The following is a 23,713-nucleotide window of genomic DNA, read 5'->3' on the forward strand; positions in this document are numbered from 1 at the left end:
TTCCCCACCATCTCTCCATCACCGTATCGATCCTGGAGCTGGAAAAGGAAGCACCCAGGCTCCCCTGAACCAATCACACGCTGCACTCTGGCGTTGTGATTGATCTGCGCGCCATGGTTCTACGCTCAGCCAGGGAACGGGAGTTTGGGCATGATCTCCACGCAGACTGTAATGCAGCCTGCACGGAGAACATGCAAAGTGCGCATTATGGTTTGGCCGGCCCAAGAGGGCCGGACAAACATTCATGCGCACTGGGAGTGGGCAAACAATGCCTTCCCCTGCCTCTTTGTCATTGGAGCAGCCCCGGCCGCAAACCTGCTGCAGCAGGAAAACATAAAAAGCTAATAAACTCAAGTTATTATCATTTTATGTTTCCTTCATTTCACTGCTGCAAAGCAGTGGGCGATGCTCCTCCGCCCTTACAGAGGAGCCGCCACTGCTTACACTGTTAGTGAATCAAACGTTTTGAAATCCGCCACAATAGCATACTGCCTTTTTAAATTTGGAAATATAAACAATTATCTAATTATAAAACTAATCTTCATTAATCCCATATTAAGAACTGACATGCAAGCATGGTGTGACAATGAATAAAATGTACACTTATTTAACATACAGCTTGCAAAACACCTGGTTTTCCCCATAAAATGAATCACTCTAATGTTTATACAATATGACTACAAAATTTAGAATAGCAAAATAATAACGTTTCAGCTCAAAAATCTCAATAGAACATGAACCTTCTTCAGGACAATTAATGTTTAGAATTATAATAAACATAGTATCAATCAGGTATTCAAAAAGTGTTATGTGTTGCTGATGCAATTTGTTTATCGTCACCCCTTAGCCATCATATATTTTTTGGTAAGGATTATTCTCAATTTAAAAGTATTACTAGAAATAATTCTGTGCTTGTTCTGACCATAATTTGAATGGTTAGGATTTGCAAAGATGTAATTATTTACTGAATTATATGTACTGAGGATGCTCAAAAAGAGAACCTGTGCAGTCCCTTTGAGTTATGTTATTTGTGGCATCTCTTTTTAGGATGGCAGTACTGGATGTGGCATGCTCCTAGTTGATGCAGAATTAGGCTAATGATTCCAAAGATGTGGTAAACCTGCTCTGCAAGGACTGAAGTCCCTTCTTTGTCCCTGGCAAGGAGAAGGGCAAACAGTATGGGGGGGGGGGCGGACTGAGCTCCTCTGTAAGTCTTGGGTGGGGAATAACCAGTGCTTAATTTATAAAATATTAAGTGCCAGGGATCTGACCAGGAGGCCACTGCAGCTTGCACCACCCATCGCCCCTGTCATCTCTGCCAAAACAACTACTAACCATCTCTCTTGCATGTTAATGCGACAGTTCAGATAATTCCAGGTCCCCAAAGCTAAAGGAATGGCTGGGGAGGCAGGTGTTAGTAATTTTATAATGTATATTGTTTTCCTAAATAACTGTGATACTGCTCATCTCTAAATTACATGAGCAGCGCCACCTTGTGGCAGACTGCCCTAAGTGTGGTGTTGACAATTAGGTGCCGGTGCCGAGCACTGGAAACCAATTAAGTGCCGGTGCTCAGCACCGGAAAGCTCCGGCTCAAATTAAACACTGGGTATAACACTGCAGAGGAATGGAACACTCAGTGCATCTCCCAGGAGTAGTGATAGCACAGGGGAATGGCTGGGGTGCTGGTGACGGAAGCACTCTCGAACTTCCCAAGGCAGGAAAGGAGCTGCCAGAGACTAGAACAGTCGGTGCTTTGGGCAGAAGGCCTCTGTCTCCTCCAGTACATACTACTATTGCAGGGGATTGAGGTTTTTACTGTAGCCCTTGATTTTGCCCTTTGCCTTTCCTTTCACCCATGAACTACAAGTGCCTCCTTCTTGCGACGGTACACAGACACTGTTTACACAGAAATCTTGGCCTTCGTCTTTCCCTTCAAGATTCTAAACTTGAACATAATATTTCAGTAACTTGTTTGAAAGCTCCTATTTGAATTGGACGTCAACCAACGCTTTGGGCCAAGAGCGGCACCCGGAACACCAATGGCGACGCTACTGTCCAGAAGCAGTAGCTGTTGGCTGGCTCTCTTCAGTAGCCCTCTTGGGGCAGCTGGGAATGTGCAATGTCTGGGCTGAAAGGCTGCAGGGTTCAGTCAGATCATGAAGGATGCCTTTGTGAATGGAACAAGAACATTTACATGTCCGCCAGATGTACTACAGAGTTGTTGTTTCCTTCATGTCCGTCTGCCTTACTTATTCTTGCATTTCATCGCGTTCTGACACGTGTGGTCTCCATATGTGGCAAACCAGTTGCCAGAAGGACATATCAGAGAGGCAGAGAAAGAGGAAGAGAGAGAAAAAGAGAGAGAGAGAGTATGTGTTTGTCTGTACCTTAAGTGTTGCAACATATTCTTCTCTGTAGTGTACTGTAGGGTCACCAGTGTATTCCAACACTGAAAGTCCTATATTTTTACTCAACTTCAGACTTAGGCTATGTAGACTGTCTCTCCTTGTATATTACTGGGAGCTGGCCCTCTATAATTTTGCTTGAAGTTTTCTGAGGAATGTTGATATGATGAGACTGAAACCACACCAAAATCGTAAAACTAAAAATCAGCCTAATGCTGTGCAATGGACCAGCCCAGCAGGACGAAACAGCCGACAATGTCCTGTGGCGTACACATCTATGCACCTAAAGGTACACATGGATCTACACAAAGCGCCTCCTGGCCACTACTCAGTACCACTCTCCACTGCACAGTACGAAGCCCAATTAAATACAGTTCAGTAGATGACTTTCCCCCGGTCAAAGAGTGCCGACTGCCCACTGATAGATTCATTCCACCTTGATATTGAATGCACTACAGTCCCATACAAAAGATAACATGCATTGTACAAAGGCCTATAACATAACACATAGCTCTATTGATACAGGAAGTCCTACAGTTTTCAAATGAAAGAAGAAATCAGATAATGGAAGCAAATTTAGGCCTGCGCAGAGAGTCATTAAATCTCCTAGGGACATAAGACATCATTACTCATCATACTCTAAATGGGGCTTTAGAGTAATTGATTTTATGAAATAGCTATTGCTGAAATTCTGCAATACATCTTAGTGTGTCATGAAGAAGTTGATTAACGATATCGTCGCCATGGAAATGCTTCACTAAGAGGCTGGCCAGAAGGAAACCACAACAGGAGAGGTTAGCAAGACTAGGTGCAACTGGTACATTAGTCAGAGGAGCAGAATCTGGAGGCCACAACTGGGGAACTTTTTAAAAAATAGTTTGACTGAAATCCTTGCATTATAAACACAACAATGTGCTTGCACAGGAGCACTTGTAAAGACTTCCTCTGCAATTCTCTTTAACTTTGGAATTTTTCTGGGCACCAGAAATGTCATAGTGCCAACGCTGATGGGGACAGGGCTCCTCTATGAGAAGCTATGTACGGTAACTGCAATAGCTTTGATGGTTACTGCATCTCAGTTTGGCAGGACGGGGCCCGCTCGTATTAGTTAAAACTTCCCTCTCTACCCAGATCACTACTCCTTTCCAGTAGGGGAATTTAATAGCCGAGCTCCAAGATGTTTAGCAAGGCTTAAAGACAAACATCTAGTCTGATATCGCGGCAGTGCCTCCAAAATGTAACCGGTCTATAGGAAAATTGAATGAAAGTGATCCATATATACACCGGCAATGGGTTCCTTGAAGGTGTACAGGGGAATCCAAGTGACTTGGTATTCGGAGAAACTAAGTGATGCAACAAGCATTCCAGTGATGCTCTAAGAAAACAATGGCAAGTGACAAGCATGCATGCATTTTCCCACGCCTCTGGTGGTAAAAGTAGCCGCCACTTGTTTTACCATCTTAAAATGGTTAAAAAAAATCATGTGGATGCTCCCTATGTCCACCCAAAAAACCGTAGTCCAGGCCCTCGTGACTTCGCGACTGGACTATTGTAATGTTTTGTATTTGGGTGTAAATAGGGAGGTCACCCGGAAATTACAAGTGGTGCAAAACTCAGCTGCTAGGCTACTTTGTTTGCTGTCCAAGCACTCTTCCACTTCAAGTGCTTTGCACAATCTGCATTGGCTCAAGATTGATAGCAGAGTGAAGTTTAAAGCCTTGTGCTATATGCACAAAATTAAATCGGGTTCGTCCCCTAAATATCTTCAAAGTTTAGTGCACCCTTATTTGCCCTCTCTTGTGCTTCGCTCTGCCACCCAAGGTAAATACATGGTGCCCTTTATCAAGCCAAAAAGAATGGGCGACCGCTCCTTTGCCTATCTCGGACCTGTGCTTTGGAACTCCCTCCCAATAGCACTCCGTATCGAGCCGTCTTTTTTGGTTTTTCGAAAGTTCCTTAAGACTTGGCTGTTTGACCAATAATTAGTTTCTTTAATGCCTTTTTTGTTTGAATGCGCCAGTCTTTTTCTGTCAGTCTTCAGCGCTGGGAAACCCTTGTTGGGTAGCTGTGCGCTTTATAAAAGTATTATAACATAACATAACATGCAGTTTCTCATGCCTCTGACTGAATCTACCTTCCACCGTGCTTGGTGTGTCACTTTCTTCTTTGTCTTTGTCTCATTAGGATGCCTGATGTGTGCTGCTGTCTGCAGGAACACACCACATCTGAGTGTGCCATAGAGGGAGATAGTGACACGTCTTTTGTGTGTATGTGCAAGAACATATGCCCTGAGACTGCATGTGATGGGGCTGCTAGGTGGATAAGGGAAGCTTGTACTGCTGCTGCACCTAGTGGAACTGTTTTGAGCATGTAGGGAAAGGTCTGCAACCGCTACCTATTTTATACCTATTCTGGGTGAGCAGGAAGCTTGCACTAAAACTGTTTTCATCAGCCCAGCTTTTTTAGGCCTTGCCTACCACAGCACATGTGCTGTCACTGCAAGGATTATTGTTTACTTTAAAGAACTTTAACCCTGCCCATAGCTTACCATATGGCATCATTGTCACTCTTCTTTGCTGACGCCTTATTGGTCAGCGTGTGCCGGGTGTCACTTCCTTTTTTTTCTGTGGAGCATGGACCAAGCACAGATTGCATCATTTTAATTAATGTCCATCGTCTGCTCACACTGTGATTGAGGTGCTATTTCTTCTTCCACTCCCCTTCCCCTTGTCTGTGCTGCTTCTTTCCTCCACAGCGCACACCTTCTCTGTGTTGCTTCTTCCCCTCCCACCCCCTCCTCCTCACCCCAACATCTGAGAGACTCGACATACAGCTCCGTGATTCTCAACTCGGGAATATCTTTGGTTAACCTCTGACAGACTGTTCTATCAGCCTCTTCTCACAACAAGGTGATTGCTACTCACTAGCATGCTCCATCGTATTTGAGAACTGGGCATGGCTGCTCCTGTTTGGAAAAGGCTTTAAACATTTTTAGTTCCACAACACTGCCATTACCTGGCTCCATTTCCGTTATCACCAACCGGTGCCATATATGTTGTTCCCCCACCCACTAGCCCCTTCCGGTCTAAACCACATTTATTTATAAACAAACTAGTTCTCTGAGATGCATTGTACATAGTAACAAGCTCCACATGAAATGAAATGTATCAAATGTTTACACAGATCATAGACTGAGTTAATTTGTAACATATAGTATTATAATTTCATTTATATAGCATGAGGCTTTAAAGTGCTACTGGGACATTCCGGAACACCATTTCATACTACAAAATGCCAATCCACTCCACACAATGCCACTCCACTCCACACGCTACTCCACGCCACGCCACTCTGTTTCACTCCACACAATGCCATTCCACTATACACCATACAATGCTACTCTATAACACACAATGCCACTCCACTCTGTGCCACTCCACAACCCACTGCCACTCCATTCTGTGCCACTCTATGCAGGGCACAAGTCCTAAAAAAAGAAGTGGGGGGACGCTGTCACCGGAAGTGACGAGAAGTGGGGGGACGCTGTCACCGGAAGTGACGTCACAACAGGAATCTCATGGGTATTCATATGCCTTTAGATGAAAGGTGGTCTGCACCCTACCTCGCGGAGGCTGCGTTTAATCCCCCCGCAGTGAATGCAGGTAGACAGACGTTCTGAATAAGCTCTGATCTCGCTCCAGAGAGGCCAAAGAGTGAAGTCCAGCTTTTGGGCAGGGGGGACGGCATCCACCCGTTAAAACCTGGTAAAATAAGTGGGGGGACGCCGTCCACCCGCGTGGTACCCCGACTCGAGCCCTGACTCTATGCCAAACAGTGCCACTCCACTCTATGCTACACAATGCAACACTCCGCACAAAATGGCCACTCCACTGCATTCCCTGCTGCTCCACTCCAACAAATCTCACAAAGGTGAGATCTATGGGCTTTGCCAGTGCCTGTTTTTATTAGGGAAGCCTGCGGTGCATATACCAATGCTGATAAAATACATTTGCTGTATACAGAAGCCAAAGATATTTGCATTTCGAGTTCATGCCTTAGGAAGCGGCACTCCCCATTGAACGCGTCACATATGCTGGCGCGTTTGGGAATGAATAACGGTAAAGAGGTGATGAGATAGCGATAAGGTTGCGTGTTACTTGAGAAAGTGAAAGGATGGATTGCTGCTGGCAAAGTGAGGTTGTGAAAGCGGCAGAGGCTTGAGTTGCGATCAGCGCCTTCCCCTCCCTGACCCGCTCTTGCCACAGCGCTGCCATGACACGGGTTCAGTGGACGGCCAGTGTAACTCCCTGCCCCGTCCAGGGCTATCTCAGCCTCTTGCTCTTTGCCGTCGTGACGTCACCGACTGACGCACCGCACGCCGGCGCGTCTGCACGCCTCTGTAGAATGTGCCTTGTGAAAGCAGGGGCATCCCCAGTCTATGCTCTTCCAGTAAACTCCAAGGCCTGCCCGGACCGAGGCACGAACCTCCTGACGTCCACTGCCCCCTGGCTGCGGGTGCCAGGCCCTTCCCTCTCCAGCATACCAGACACCGGGGGCTTAGAGAACTGGCACCGAGGTGCAGGGTGCGCGCACACAATGCATTCACTTTCACACGTGCTCTTCTGCTGCAGCCTGAGTCAGGAACTAGGAATGTGCAGAGTTGTGTTTTGGGAGATTACTCCGGGTGTTGTGGTGCAGGTGCAGAGATCTGAATATCCACACAAGTCAGCCTGATATTATTGAGCTGTTCAATGTAGCGTTGCAAGAGAGAAACAAAGACCCCCTGTCTCATGGAATGACTCACAAGAAGTTGATATAACATTATATAACTTCGACACCTCGTCAGGGGTCTAAGCGCTATATAAATGCATTTAAACATTTCTAAACATTGTAAACAACGGGTGTGTGCTAGAGGTTGCGTGCCATTTTTAAAGTTGTACTTCTGCCATGGTGTCAATTTGTGATCTGTGGGCCTTCCCCTTCCTTGTATCTTCCTGTGCCATTCACTTCAGTGCTAGGGTTACCACCTCCCTCATTAAAAAGTACAAACCATATGTTTACATTTTGCTATGCTGGAAGGGCCGAGAAGAACATTCAACTGTGTAAAATCCTCAGTATACTTTTGTAACGTGGCAATAATCCCTCTGTTTGCTTTAACAATCAGAAATGATTTATACAGCTGTCAAATGCCGCTAAGTGTTTTCCTCATTTATTGAAATGGAAAAATATACATGACTTCACCGCTTTTCCCTATATTGTTACTGGCACGAACATAAATGTATTGGCCAAACCAGCAAAATACCAGGGAAGTGGCCACCATATTCAGCGGAGAGCTCAAATACCACCCGTTTAATGTCAGGTGACCACCATCACAAGTCTGAGAGGTTGAGAACTAGATATGTTCCGTCACCGTCTTAAGTTTCAAAGGCAGCACCACCAGCTAATTCTGGGCACAAACTCCCTCCACCACAATCCGCGCTGGCATGCCAAGTCTACACGAACTTACGCTTATTAGTGGAACTGATTCTTCGTATAGTGTAGTATTTGCCGATTACTTGGCCTGGTGCTTGGGTTGATAGTCTGCGGTTGTGGGTGTCCTTCGAATGAAGCCTGAGGTTGGAAAGTTTTGTAGCTCCCATGGCCTCGGTGGTTGTTGATGTCATAGTTAGGAGGTAGAGGGCTATGCCTGTGGTGGAGCTCATGTCAGAGATGAGTTTTGCAATCTAGCTTTCGAGGGTGTCGTATATGCTGGCGCTGCTTTGAGGGCTGGTACGCAGCAGGGATTTGGGGCTTCGGGACCTCTGCCCATTCCGGGTCAACTACGAGTTCTTCTCTCTCAATTGTAGAGTTCGGTTAGACCTCTTAATATAGGCAGAGAGTGGGCAATGTTTCAGTTTGGGATGTCTTATTGATGCATAGGCCACTGCAAAGTTCTGGTCTGATGAGCTGCAATTCTGCTTCAGGGTGCTTTGGTGATGGAGTAACTAACCTTCTGTCAATGTTAGAGGCCTTTTCTGTTTGCGCTCAGTTCCCGTGATTCCCTAGCCCAAGCGTTCTCTATTACTGCTATATTCATTTACTGCAATGTCTAAAGCTTCAGGTGTGTTCTGCTTTTGTTATGTATTTTAGTACAAATGTTTTTTTATGTTTTATGTGGTTGCGGTGGATTGTGCCCAGTAGCCATTTTGTTGCCATAGTTATTTCAAATAGCATAGCGCACCGTAGGAAACTGAATTCAACAGGTTAGGAGTTGTTGACAGACTTGGAAGTGGAAGATGTGTCTTTCAAGTTCCAGGTAGCGGTGAATGTTGGACCTTTTGCAAGGGTCCTGTATTACATGAGATGGGAGGTGATCCCAGTACAGCCACGAATGACGAGTCAGGCCCTTTTGCAGGAGTCCTGTCCTATACGAAATGGGAAGTGGAATTAGCACTGTCAGGAAATAAGAGGGAGGCCTCTGCAAAGAGGCTGTCTTCAGGTTTCTTTTGAAGCTCTCGGCCTTGTTTGGTTCCTCAAGCCTGGATGTAGAGAGTTTCAGAAAAGTGCACCTGTTACACGGATTGTTTTACCTCCATGAGTTCTTTAATTGATTACTCGGATAGTTTCATCTCTTTGCATTTTTTTGGTCTTAGTTGCACCTTGTTTGCTGTGCCTGATGTCAGCATTTTACCTTTCCAAGTTTGTACGTTTTACCTTTTTTGTCTCCTTGAGGTTTTCAGTTATTCAGCTGAACTTTCTTCTGCCTGATATCAATTGCTTCAAGTAAGTTCTTTGAGAGCCTACAAGCTGGTTTTCAACAGCATAGTAAATAACAGTTTATTTCTTTATTTCATTTGTAAAGTGCATGGTTACACCCACCGGTGTCTCCCGCGCAATAGATCTAAAGTCACAGCAAAAGTAAGAAAGCAAAGGAGATACGGGCTCTCGAATCTGACCGAAAAGAGACCAGGGGTAAGCAGACCTCTATACATTGCCTGCTGGTGACCTGAATAGCCAGGTTTTAAGTCCTTTGCAAAAGGCCCTTTTTACTGGTTCTACTCTCTAGTTCGGCGGTAATGAATTCCATGTCTTGGCCACCAGATAACTGAAGGACCGGGCGACTGACGTGGCCCTCTGTACTCGAGGCAAACTTACTAGATTAGCCCTAGCAAATCGTACGTTTTGTGAAGGTGTGTATGGTATTACCATAGAGCGCAGTTATCTAAGGCCTTTGTCCATCAAGATTTTGTGACAGTAGCACAAGGCCTTGTAGATGATTCTCTTCTCCACTGGGAGCCAGTGTAGAGTAGTCAAGGCCTTTCAGATGGATGCCCTTCTGGGAAGATTTAGAACTAGACGGGTTGCCGCATTTAGTATCAGTTGGAGTTTTTCAGACTACCCTTGGTAGCCCCAAGGAAAAGGATGGTACAGTAATCAATTTGAGAAGTTACTAAAGCATGCACAATCGTTTTCTTGGGTGCTATTGGCAGTCGGTCCAGGGTTTTCCTCAGGACTTTAATAGCATTTTCCAGCTACACGGCTTATTTGACTCTCGAACATGCGTTGGGGGTCAAACCATACACCCACATTTTTGTTTTTGGATTCAGGCGTGGGGGCTTGGCCGAAGACGTCAGGCCACCATGCTGATTTTTTTTCTTTCTTTTTTTTAAACAGACTTTTATTGATGTTCATGAAAACATACATTCCATCTTGCGGTCCACTGAATGCACAATGGAGGAAATCAGCATGAGATACAACGGATACCACGGCCGACTGACTACTGATTCTCACCCATCTTCCTACCAGGCATCCGTGATACAGCGCAGTCCGTCTGCATGCTTGATCCAGTGCAATAGTGTGGAGCAACAAGAAGAACCCCCTACCCCCCTCCCACCCCTCCCACCGTCGAAACCTTCCCAACAGGAACCCCCCCACCCCAAATATGACTCCTGTACCACCGATCAGTCTCCCTACCTCGCAGGGCGTGGCAGTGAGTGGATCGAGAACACAGGGGGAAGCTGTTTATCATGGTCCCAGTGGTTCCCTCTCGCACTGTACTCCCGCAAGCAGGAAGGGTCTCTCAAGGGGCCCGTGCCACGTCCCTCCCATCAAGGGCATCCTCGTCGTCAACAGTCGGATGCTTGGCCAGCTCCAGGAGTGCCACCCATGCCCGGGCTATTTCCAGTTACTTCTCACTACCATTAAGCCTATCCATACGTAATCTATAGTTCCCTTCACTTTCAGCCCATTTCACCAGCTCCCTATTCCAACGCCCCAGACTAGGCCCCGGCCTCGCCTTCCAGTGGGAAGTAATTTCTCTCTTAGCCAAGACCAACCCCAGGTCAATAAACCTGCTGGTGACCTTAGTCTTGGCAGTGTGTGGGAACCAATGCAACAAACAGACCCCTGGTGTCACCGGTAGCTCCCTCTCCGTCACAGTCAGCTAAGCAGTCGTCACCTCTCGCCAGAAGTCTCCCACCTGCGGACAGTCCCAGAACATGTGGAGAAAATTCGCCCCATCCCGCTCACAATGGGGACAAGTGATCAGGCCACCATGCTGATGACCAAATAGAAGCTGCATTGCACAATTGGCAATATTACTCAATTTAGTGGTAGTCCGTTTACCGATCTTGTGTGGAGGGTCATGGAGAATGGATTTGAGCTGTAGTGTATCCATGGGTGTGGTGGTTCTGTCTTTATGTATCACTAGGGATGCTTTGAAAATACCAGGATATCAGTACTATCGGTGGTTTCCAGAAGAGATGGGGAAGAGATAGTCCCACAGCTCCACCGCAAGGATTCGGAACGAGCCCCTTCAGTTCTTTTTTTCCCTGAAACAGGACGTTTTTAAATTAGGTGGTATGGACTTTAATTCAGAGCGCATGTGGTTTAGTATTTGGAGAGCGTTGTCCTGCTCCAACTCAGCCCAGCCTGTGCAGGCGTGTGTGCATCAGTGTTATGGTTTACTAAGGTCTGTGGTCAGAGTGTCTGTAGCACCTATTGTCCTAAGATTGTGAAAGATTGCGCCTTGGGTGTCTATAATCCGATTGTGGTTATTTGATCCTGATCACTTGCCAATGGTTGGTAAGGGATGTTGCAAACTGTAGTATGCGGCTAATGGAAAAAACAGAAGTGCATATGAGGAACCAAAAATTCAAGAACCATTTCGTGAGTAATGCTAGTTATGAGAATGCTAAAAAATGAGAAAGAATTCAAGGGACAATGATCAAATCTTAAGTTCAGGAGATATAAAATAACGTTTAAACTACACACAGAAACATTCAAACAAATGCAAAAAAGGACAGAACTTGAAGATGGTGTATTTGAAACAAAATGCAACAGTAATAAAAAATAGTTTCGGGTTGCAGCATATTATTTCTTTCAGGAGAGAAAAAGCATTTACAACGTGGACAGAACCACGCGTCCCGTTACCCTGCAAGCTTTACCATGCTTGCTTTTACCACAGGTATGCATGGTAAAGGCAGTCCGCGCTCTAGATTCAGACCGGATTGGTGGGGAGATTGCCTGGAGGAACAGGAAGGATGGGGATGCGGCTTGGTAAGTAAGGCTGGGGCCAGGTTGTAGGGTTCGGGCGGGGGTCGGGGTAGTTTTAGGGCTGGGTTTTAGGGCTCAGGGTGGGGGGTCAGTAGTTTTTACGGCTGGGGGCGGGTGGTTTGCAGAGCTGGGTCCAGGTTTTAGGGTTCAGGGTGAGGAAGAGGAAAATAGAGTGCAGTGGAGTGGGACAGAAGAATACACGGGTGACAGCAGGAAAACATATGCACTCTCGTAAAGTGCTTAAACAAAAAGAAAATGTAGTGTCTGAAAAAGCAAGCAGTGGAAGGGCATAGTAATGCATCCATGGCCCTGGTGTGGTACAAACCCAAGAGAAAGTAAGGAAAGCCGACACAGCTAAGGAATAAGAAGCAAGCAAATGAGAGCAACAATGAAGCCATCAATGGTAAGCAATGGGCGGGTTCTGGGCCCCCTGTAAGATAACACTATCTCTCGCAACACTCTCTTAGGTGAGACCTTAATAAGGGCGTAGGGACACACAGAGGTGGGGGAAGAAACAATTCAGACACACATAAATGTCTGCCCTTTTGTAGAAAGAAAACTAGAGTCAGGGGTAAAAGATTCAGAACAGGAGAAGAAAAAAATAAAGTGTTCACTCCTCAAAGAAAAAAAATAAGACAAATTAAGATGACAGAAGGGAGTAGGAGGAGAGGGAGAGAGCCAGGAGAAAGGAGGGGGGGTCAAAGGAGAGCAAGAAACAAGCATTGGCAAAGCCAATAGTTCTCTCCTTGGGGGCCTATTGGCTTTGGCAATGGTTTTTAACCTTGCTGTATAGCATCCCCGATGTTGTGCATCATGGCTATGTATGAAAAATAAAAGCCTGTGACTCAGGCCAGCTGTGTAATTATGTAGGGAAGCGCATCATGCAGGCAAGTTGGATCGGCAAATAAAAGGAAAAAAATGCAAAAGCATGTTCTTTTAGGTGCTAGTGTGGGGAACCAAGACGGAGGCATGGGTCGGGTGGGAATAGACGCAACACAGAGGGAGAGGAGGAGAAGCAATGGACAAGAGGAGGCTGTCGGTGGGGGAAGTAACAGGGAGGGTATGGCGACAATGGGAAGCAATAGGCAAGGGAGCATCATGCAGCAGGCAGGGGAGATGTACCCAGGTAAGAAAGCAACGTGAGTGGGAGAAGTACAAAAGGTGAGCGCAACATGTAAGGGGAGGGGAGCGGTAAACGGGGCCAGAGAGTAACGGAAGTGCAGAGGGAGAGAAGTACACAAGGAAGACAGCTAGAAAACACATGCACTCTCAAGGAGTGCTTATTCCAAAAGAAAAAATTAGAGCTTGAAAAGCAAATAATGGAGCATTAGAAGCCAGTCAATATCAAAAGAGACTGTAAAGAGGTAACGCTCCATGTGAGGGTTAAACACAAGATTGACAAGCTGGGACATGAATAAGAATCAGCCAAATGGCAGGGCCAGAAAAACCACCCAATGTCAAGCAATGGGCTGGATTCAGGCCTATGTATGTTCTTGGTAAGCCCACAATATGCCTCACAGCAGACAGCACTTGTGCTGTGTGGTAGTTGTGACCTAAAAAATGTAGGAGGAGGGTGTGGCCCCATATTCCCTCTAAGAAGGGAAGCAAAAAACTTGAAACAAAATCGGAGAGCGATAGGAAGGGATTTAATTAAACCATTAAAGACAAACAAACACATAGAATGCAATTTGAGATATAGGAAGTCATCTGCGATTCTTACATTTGAGAAATACATTTTATCTTGGAAATGTCAGGTAAGCAGGAAAGGCTGAAATGAATTCCTGAGACTGGCATTTTCCGTCTTTTTAATCCTCAGAAGTCGCATACAACCGATGTAAACACGTTGTGTGCCTGCCATTTGGCGGGAAATCACCTCTGCGACGGCTCATCTAGGGACAATGTCTATATAGATACTGAGCCAGAATTTACATGTTTGTTTCTCTTTCTTTTGACTCCTAATGTCTTTCACTCTGTGGGGTCCTAATCTGCCATTTTGCACAAACTCTGCACAGACTAGTGCCCCCCAAATCATGTAGTGCCCTTTCGCCTGTAATGTCCTTGTCTTTTTGATCGGGTTTAGAAATCACCACAATCTTGTCCTCCTAAGCAAAAAGTGTGTCTTGGAAAAGTGTTCGGTCAGTGATTCATGCCCTGAGACTGGCATGACATCACTGGGAGAGGGGGGATTTAGAGGGAGATGGAAGGCTCTTAGATTCACCAAGTTTGGAAAGATCTTCACCACCCATCTAAGTGAAAAGGAAATCCTGGAATTTAGCATCAACGTTGGCACCCCAGGCAGATTTAGCATGTCATCTCTTGTCTGCTTCAAAAATAGCAGACTTTGCTTGGTTGCCAGCTTGCCCTTGCTTTCCCTCTAAAGTCCTGGTTTGATCCCAGTTTTTTTTAGTAAATCCAGGTTCACTTGACAAAATGCAATGCAAGCTCTGGTCCTTCTTCAGGCTACAAGCTAGTTATTATTACAACACACAGCAAAGTCATAGTCCATCATTTGTAGACACAGAGGGCCACTCTAGAGAGACGCAAGCCATATGCAAATCAGTTTTTGTCCAGCTCAGATAGGACAAGTGAAACATGGACTGCCAAGACATGTCCCCTCCAGACAGCAAAACACGCAACGTCAACTGGTCCATCATGAACTGCCAAGACATGTCCACTCCAGACAGCAAAACACGCAACGTCAACTGGTCCATCATGAACTGCCAAGACATGTCCCCTCCAGACAGCAAAACAGGCAACGTCAACTGGTCCATCATGGACTGCCAAGACATGTCCCCTCCAGACAGCAAAACAGGCAACGTCAACTGGTCCATCATGGACTGCCAAGACATGACCCCACCAGACAGCAAAACAGGCAACGTCAACTGGTCCATCATGAACTGCCAAGACATGTCCCCTCCAGACAGCAAAACAGGCAATGTCAACTGGTCCATCATGGACTGCCAAGACATGTCCCCTCCAGACAGCAAAACAGGCAACGTCAACTGGTCCATCATGGACTGCCAAGACATGTCCCCTCCAGACAGCAAAACAGGCAACGTCAACTGGTCCATCATGGACTGCCAAGACATGTCCCCTCCAGACAGCAAAACAGGCAACGTCAACTGGTCCTAGCCGTCTCAGTCCTCATCAGTTGAGTACAGATTAGGCCCTTTGACATTGGGATCATCGGACGCACGTCTGGTGAAAAGGTTCTGTCTGCACGGTTTCTATCTTTAGGTCTTCGACTACTTACGTACCAGGGGAATTTTCATTCTCTGCCTGGTTTTCAGCCACTGCTGACATCTGTTGGCAGAGTCAGGCCCATGCTTTGATAACTTCCTACTGTCTTGCAAACTCTCAGCCTTTTTGAGCAAGGGTTCGCCCTGGTGTCCTTCGCTTTCACGCCATGGCTCTTCTCTCACTATCAACCTCTGTTCTCAGTGAGACCTTTTAAGAGTTTAAGACTCCAGGTTTTTGGGGTTTAGTTCCTAATGTCCAGGAATCCAAGATGACACAACTTCACAAAAATGCTAACGCTAGCGGGTATAACACACATCTTTTGAACGCCTGTGATATTAGAGGGTTGACCCTTTGTCCCACCCTCTGACCTTTAACTGCATCCAATTTCCTACTCAGGCCTGTGGAAAGGACAAGGAGTGGAAATTGCAGAAAGTAAACATGGCGGTTATAGTCCTGTTTACTTTCTAGCCCTGCGCCGCCTTCTAAACACTGACAAGGGGTCGCAAGGGCAGTGCCAGGGCAAGTTCGTGGTAAAAGCCCCAATGACCTGTCTGCCTGTAATTCCTGCCCGAGCCCACCTGGGGCTTCCCCAGCGGTGTGTCCACTGGTGACGCTACCTTCTTAAAGGAGACCACATGTCAATCATGGCGGTGGCACCACCGCGTCTAGAGTTTAAGAAATGCTTCTTTCCACTGAGTAAACCCAAGTCGAGCAGCGACTTGTTTACTTACACATTTGGAAGTGTTCCTGGAAGTTGCTGGCCCAGTGAGTGTAATGCGCTTAATCAGAGAACGTTTGATGCGGTCGGGACAAATCTCCCCTTTAAGACGTGCGCCTCCGTATGTAACCTGGCTCCTCCTGTGCAACTCATGCCTGAGACAGCGCGACACCTCTCACCGCCCTGCAACACATCGACTGTTTATTTAGACTCAGAACTGTGGTTAGTGTGTAAATAGCACCTATTGTGCTGGGATTTCGAAATACTTTACCCTGGATATTTATCCTTCTTATAAATACACCGTGCCAGCCCCCGCTTAGTAATCTTAGAAATCGGGCACACCCAGGGCATCAAAAAAAGACTACCGTTTGTATAACATTGAGCCTCAGTCCACCCACTCTAAATTTAGTTAACCACAGGGAACCACCTTTTCTGACCAAGAATGCCCGCAAGGTCGTTAGCGCTTACGGCTAAATACATCTACCATATCGCGGCAGTGGCCTTCAAGGTTTTGAGTGCATCTCAGGGTTATAAGACATAATGGCGGGCCATTGAGATCTTTCAAGTTGGTCCCAGCTTAGCACAGGGCAGATCGTTATGTAAGCAAGAATTGAAAGTTATTAATTTAAAATCAAAGCAAACCCAATATCCAGTTGAGTGAGTAAAATAAGAAACTACGATTAGAAATGGCTTTGGGAGGAGGAGCCTAGCGCGCAACCAAGATGGCCGCGTAGGTGCGAGGCTCCCGAGGACCTCCGCGACCTCCTGAATTAATCCTGGCGACATCCTGTCCTTGTTGAGGGGACTGTGTCGGGGAACCCGAGCTGAGGCGCCACCCGTTTTTCGGGCTCGAATCGGACCCCGGACACCGGTGGGAGCACCGATTGAAGGTTGCGGCCTTCTCCTCGCCGGCCCCCCGGATTGGAGTAGTGGGGCGATCCGGGGACAAAAGTGAACAACAGCGGCGGGCAAGGCTGGGCGACTCGCGTACCCCGCACTTTCACTTTCGCTTTTGCGCCCTCCTTGCCCTCAAGCGAGGTAGGGTTGCGGAGCGGGGTGCGGTGGTCCAAGTGCCCGGCTGACCCGCCGGCTGTGGGTTGCCCTGCGGTTCGGTGGTCGCCCCCGCCCCCCCCGGAGCCCGTGAATTGGTATAGCGGCCCGTTCGAGGAGATTGGCACGACGGTGGGAGAGCAAGCATGTCCACCAAACAAGATGGCGACCGGGCGAAGGTGAAGACGACCCGCCGTGGCACAGCGCACCAAGCTAACAGTATGGACCGCTACACTCTCCAGAAGGGTTCTCCGGAGAAATCGCGCACATCCCCGGCAGGCCCGACGGAGGCATCTGCTCAGCCTGTGGATCTGACCCTCCGGGACGTCATGGGCGCCATCGCAGAGATGAAGGCCTCGGTGGACCAGCGTTTCGACACCCTAGCGCAAAAAATAGACTCGGTCCTGGTGGATGTGAGCCTTGTGAAGGCAGACTTGTCCAAAACGAACGACCGGGTCGATTCCCTGGCCCACACCGCAACGAGCCTCACGACGGACGTGGTGGCCCTCCAAAAGGAGGTGCGCCGGCTTGGCCAGGCGAGCGCCCTGATGGACCGGCGACTGGAGGATTCCGAGGGTCGGGCCCGGAGGAATAATGTCCGTATTGTGGGAGTGCCGGAGGGACGAGAGGCGGAGGCGGCAGATCTTTTTGTGGAAGAATTGATCCTTACCCATCTCCAGCCCCGGGGGCTGAGTAAGCTTTTTGCGGTGGAGCGTGCTCACCGGGTCCCTGGGGGTAGACCTAAGACCGGTGCCCCGCCGCGGCCTCTCATTGCCCGGATTTTTAACTTTCGGGACAGAGATGCTATCCTCCAGACCTCCAGGCAACAGGGACCGGTCAAGCTCGACAACATGGATGTGCATTTCTACCCAGACTTTACTCCGGCGGTTCAGAAGCAGAGACAGAGCTTTCTTGGTGTTAAACGTCGCCTACGGGACCTGAACCTTAAGTACTCAATGCTTTTTCCAGCTAAGCTGAGGGTGGAGGTGGATGGTCGCACGCACTTCTTTGACCGGCCCGAGGCGGCTGGGGACTGGTTGGACACTCTGCCTGGAGATCGGGGCCGGGGGGGCGGGGGGGGCGCGGCTGGCGAGGAGGGCCCGCCGGATCAGAATTGAGGGGTGACTGAATAGGCCTTGCTCTGGACGATGTTCCTTCCCCATTTATTGATTGCATATGTTCCCCTCCTATGGAGGTCGTGCGGGGTCTGTTGGGGGCTTCCCTCCTCCTCTGGGGGACTAGTTAGTTTTTAGCTATGGGGCGACAGGCACACTGCACTTTGGGGGGGCTGTCTGGGCTCATGCAGGGGTGCAGGGAGGGGGGAGTTCTGTTGGGATGGGGGGGTGGGGGGGGTGTGTTGTTTGTTTGCACCGCAAGGCAAGCCCGCTACTGTATTGTTGTTTTTAAGATGCTCTGTGGGGGACGACCGATTGTTTCGACGTATGATGGGGGGTAGGGATTTGACTGTGTTGTCATGGAATGTTAACGGCCTGGGGGATAGGATTAAGCGTGGTGTGGTCCTGCAGTACTTGAAACGTATTTCACCAGATGTTGTCTTCCTGCAGGAGACACACCTTATAGGTAACTCCTTTCAGGCAATGAATCGGCGGGGCTATCGTTTGGCGGCCCATTCTGGCTTCACTTCGGGCTCGCGGGGGGTGGGTATTATGATCAAGAACTCGCTCCCGCTGGAGATCGATGAGGTGCGCCATGATGAGAGGGGACGCTACACTGTCCTGGTGGGAAGAATGGAGGGTAGAGTGTTTATTTTGATATCAGTGTATGTCCCGCCTGGGTTACAAGCCACCACATTTGCGGACCTGGGTCGCCTCCTCCTGGACCTTCCGAGTGGCCTGCTGGTGGTTGGAGGGGACTTTAATGCGGTAGCTTCTGGGTCTATGGATCGCCATCCCCCCAGGGACCTCCCCCGGGCACAGGCGTGGCTGCCCGGCCTTTTAGACACGCTGGGCCTGGTGGATTGCTGGCGACTAAAGCATCCCGCACAGCGGCAATACACCTTCCACTCGGGTGCCCATGGTAGCCTCTCGCGGCTTGATTACATCCTTGTCCCGGCGGCCCATGCAGGGAGGGTGGGGGAGGTGCGCCATCTGGCGCGGGGTATCTCAGACCACTCCCCATTGCTGTTACATTTCGATGTCTTCCCGAGGGGGGATGGCAGGGTGGCTCCAATCAATGCATGGTATTTGCGCGACCCCACCATTCGTGCCGATTTGATCAAATCCTTACAGCGTTATTTCGACGAGAATGTGGGGTCGGTCCCTTCGGCCATCTCCCTGTGGGAGGCTTTTAAGGTAGTTCTTAGAGGGGAGGCCCTCTCCTTTATCTCCCATGCCCGGCGGCGCGAGCGGGAGGAGGTGACCCGGGTAGAGGCCGAGATTGCAGAGCTGGAGGATGACCTGGGGAGCGGGGTAACAGATGCCAAGCTGCATGTTCTACACCTAAAGCAGGCGGCCTATCGGGCCCTCGTCACGGAGGCGGCCAGGGGCCTCAGTCGAGAGCAGCAGGGGCGATTGTATGATGTGGGTGATAAGGCTGGCAAATTGATTGCGTGGTTGGATAAGAGGGAGAGAGCGAGTCGCGTGGTTCCTTTGATTGAGAGTGCGGATGGTGCGTGTGTCACCGAGCCGGAAGCCATTGTCTCCTGCTTTGCGGATTATTTCCGCGAAGTCTACTCCCCGGTTTCCCCCTGCTCGGAGGAAGATTCCCATGCCCTGCTTCGGGACATCGCACTGCCCTCCCTTACGGTGGAGGACAGAGATTCGCTGGACGCTCCTCCCACCTCGGACGAAATTGCCTTGGCTATTCGCTCGGTTGCATCCGGCAAGGCCATGGGCCCCAATGGTATCCCCATCGAACTATACAAGCTACGCCCGGATGTGTTGGCGCCCCACCTGCGCGCGATGTTCCTGGCGGCACACTCGCAGGGTTCCCTCCCGCCGGACCAGCGTCTGGCCACAATCGTGGTGATCCACAAGGAGGGGAAGCCCCGTGAACGGGTCGCCTCCTATAGGCCGATCTCGCTCTTGAACGCGGAGCCCAAAATCCTCGCCAAGGTGTTGGCCAACCGGTTGGTTGGCGTGGTGGGCGATTTGGTCCACCAAGACCAATCTGGCTTTATACCATACCGCAACACGGCGCTCAATCTGCGGCGCTTGCACGGTGTGCTCGCGCGTGTCCCATTTGTGCGGGAGCCGGCCATCTTGGCGTCCTTGGACGCCACCATGGCGTTTGACACGCTTGAGTGGCCATACATCTGGGCGATGCTGGCGAAATTTGGATTTGGACCGGGCTTTATTAGCTGGGTCAAATTGTTGTACTCGGGCCCCTTGGCGCAGGTGGTGGTGAATGGGCGAGTCTCGGTCCCGTTCGCGCTGGGGAGGGGCACGCGACAGGGTTGCCCCTTGTCACCTCTCCTGTTTGCACTGGCCCTGGAGCCCCTGGCGGAGTGGCTGCGGTGGCACCCTTCCATCCGTGGTCTCCGCTGGACCCCCGAACATGAGGACCGTGTGTCCCTCTATGCTGATGATATCCTCCTGTATCTCGCCTCCCCGCGTAAATCATTGATCGTCCTGGTTGATGTTTTGCGCTCATTCGGTCGCAATTCAGGCCTTGTCATCAACTGGGCGAAATCCTGTGTATATGTGCTTTCCGGGGAGGCTCCGGTCCTACCACGGGACTGTCCGATCCAGATTGCCTCCCAGGGGTTTCGGTACCTGGGTATATATATCACTCTTGACCCGGAGGCCCGCTATGAGCGGAATTTGCTGCCCCCCCTCCAGCGCTTGAAGGAGGACGTGGTGCACTGGCGGCGTCTGCCGCTTTCGCCGCTCGGCCGAGCGGCCTTGTTTAAAATGATGTCCTTGCCGCGCTTCCTCTACGCCCTCCAGAATACTATGGACTTGGTTCCGGCACGCTACTTCCGTGAGGTGGAGGGCCTCCAGCGGCGCCTGTTCTGGGACGGGAGGCCGCGCATTGCTCTGGCTAAATTGACGCTCCCGTGGTACGATGGGGGGGTCGCCCTCCCGGACATTAAACGGTATTACTGGGCCACCCAACTGGCTGCAATTAATCATGGCCTTTACGGGCCCGCCTTGAACCCGGCGTTTGAGATGGACAAGATGCTCCTGCCCGGTGGCGACTACAATCGAGCGCTTTACTCTGCCGCGCCCGACCCCCGTCTCACGGGACCGACGCGTGTCATGGTGCGTGTCTGGCACGCGGCTAATGCAGCTATGGGGTGGAAGGACCGTTTGACCCGGGCGTCACCGCTATATGCGTCTGAGAGGTTGGGATCCCTGTGGACATCGAAGGGCTTTGAGAAGTGGGACACGATCGGAATCAGCACTGTGGGAGATCTCTGGACGAGGGGGGGATTCAAGACTTTTGCGACGCTGCAGACGGAGTTTCAGCTGCAGGGCAGTGAGTACTTTCGGTACCTACAAGTCCGCCATGCGCTGGGCTCCGTCTTCCCGGATGTCGCGTCCATTCCGGAGTCTTCCCCCCTGGAGGACAGAGTGCTGGATGGCCATGTCCCGGACAGCACGATCTCCCTCATATATAAAAAACTGATCAACGACAGATCGTGCCTGCTGACTAGTCTCCGCGAGGCCTGGGTTGCCGACGGGCTAGAGCTGGACGACGAGGATTGGATTTCCGCGGTGGCCTCTCCAAAAGAGGTGGCCATCCCGGCTCGCCTTCGTTTCGTCCAGCTTAAGATCCTTCACCGGGTTTACGTGACGGGGCCAAGGCTTCTACGTATGGGCTTTGCTGGTGACGGAATGTGTAAGCGTGGCTGTGGCGCGTTGGCAACTTTCATGCATATACTGTGGGAGTGCCCAAAGGTGGAGCGATTCTGGCGTGGTGTGCATGAGGTCCTGCGTGTGGTTACGCGTGTCGCGTTGTTGCCTGAAGCGAGGAGATGCTTGCTGAATGTGTGGGAACCAAATGACTATTCGGTCCCGCAGACGCGGTGGGTGACTCTGGGATACATGATAGCTAAGCGTGACATTGCTCAATTGTGGGGATCCCAGAGGCCCCCTGCGGTGTTGGCCTGGAAAGAACATATGGATTGGTGTATGTTTCGTGAAAAGGTGGTGTATGTGGCGAGGGGTAAGCCTGGGGCGTGGGTGAAAATCTGTGGCCCCTGGAACGCCTACCGCGGGGGTATTTGTGAGCCGCCACTGCTACCGGATGCCTCGCCTGCTCCGTCTCCCTAGATGGCCCCCCTCCCTCGGCCTTGGGCACGCGGTCCCCCAGTCCCTGATCTATTCCCATTCCCCTCTCCAGAGTTCTGCTGCTGGTTGGGATCCCCCACTTATGGAGCACGTGCTGTCACTTTGGGTCGCGGGTTGCCTTGCGGGTGTGGTTTTTCGTGTTGTTTTGTTTTGATAAAAGGGAACCGTACCGTGGGCATGGAGCTATGCGGCCTGCAACATTGATTTCTCCTGTTTTGCTAATCTGCACTGCCAAGAGACTCTTACTGTATGTATGCAAACTGCTTTTGTCATTCTAGCGGCCGGCCGAGTGGTTGTAGGCCCATACCTGTAACTTTTTCAAACTGCAATAAACGGTTTCAAAAAAAAAAAAAAAAAAAAAAAAAAAAAAGAAATGGCTTTGGGTCAACATTTCCAAACTGTTGCACGACACCGTTCATTTCCATGTGGGTCATCCTTTACATCTGGGATCTCCAATGCCGGTCCTGGAGCGCCAGATCCGTGCCAGATTTTTAGCATATCCCCATTTAGATAAATGTAGTTGTCGTAAAAATCTGGCATGGATCCGGCCCTCCAGGACCGACTTTGGAGAACTCTGGAGTTTAGGCAAAGGACCACTTTTACATTATATTCTCAAAACTCAACAACGCTCTTAAAGGCAGGCGTACGACCAGTGAGCACAGCCTCTGAATTTACACCAGGTTACCCTGGCCTTGCAGGTTCCTAATCAATATTTGACATTTTTATCACAAACAGAGTCATAGTTGACCCTTTTTTCAGGGATATGAGCTTGAAGCTAACTGAAAGGTGCGAGGTCTGTCTCATTTTCATTTTTAGGTCTCGCCTGACCCAGCGGATGCGCTAGTCTGGCGAGACTTTTTGTGAGGGCTAAAAAAAGTGCTACCATTGTAGCCTAGAGCTACAGTGCATGTGCGCGGGCGCACGCGCGACTCACTTTCGCTTTGATGTTTGATCGCGATCACTTTCACTTTCGCGGCCGCTTTGATGTTCTCCGTGAGCCAGGTTTTTTTTCCTGTCTATTACTTCTATGTAGTAATGGTGGCACCCGTGCGCCGCCATTACTACAGAGCAGTAATAAACAGAAACAAGCATTGGCATAGCCAATAGGTCTCGCTTTTGGGACCTTATAAGTATTTAGTTATGCAATTGTTGCATGGCTAAACACTTATGAGGTCCCAAAAGCGAGACCTATTGGCTATGCCAATGCTTGTTCTTCTTCTGACACTGCCTTCAGTCTACTGAATTGTCCACCACACCGTTCTGTCACCAGCGCTTAAATTGAATCTTGGGGTTCGATCTCATCTAGCTATGTGTCTTTCCACCTCCCACCCAGCCTCTGATGAAAGAAGGGGTGATGTCACTGCAAGAGCAACTGGGAAGAAGCTTGCACCCCTTGCCTATTTGAGGAGAGGACCCCTAGGAGCTCTCCTCACAGAAGAACCTGCACCCTGTATGTTTCCTAACAGAATCAGATGGCTGCATGCATGTCCTCATCAGGCCTCTGTTTC

The 23,713-nt window shown here is 49.5% G+C and overlaps 1 protein-coding gene across 3 annotated transcripts in view; it reads left to right on the plus strand.

Moving 5' to 3' along the window:
• SYN1 (synapsin I) overlaps positions 1 to 23,713 on the plus strand; it is a 561,211-nt gene that overhangs the window by 252,462 nt on the left and 285,036 nt on the right. The window lies entirely within an intron of this gene.

This window comes from Triturus cristatus, chromosome 10, assembly GCF_964204655.1.
Source record: "Triturus cristatus chromosome 10, aTriCri1.1, whole genome shotgun sequence".
NCBI classification, from domain to species: domain Eukaryota; kingdom Metazoa; phylum Chordata; class Amphibia; order Caudata; family Salamandridae; genus Triturus; species Triturus cristatus.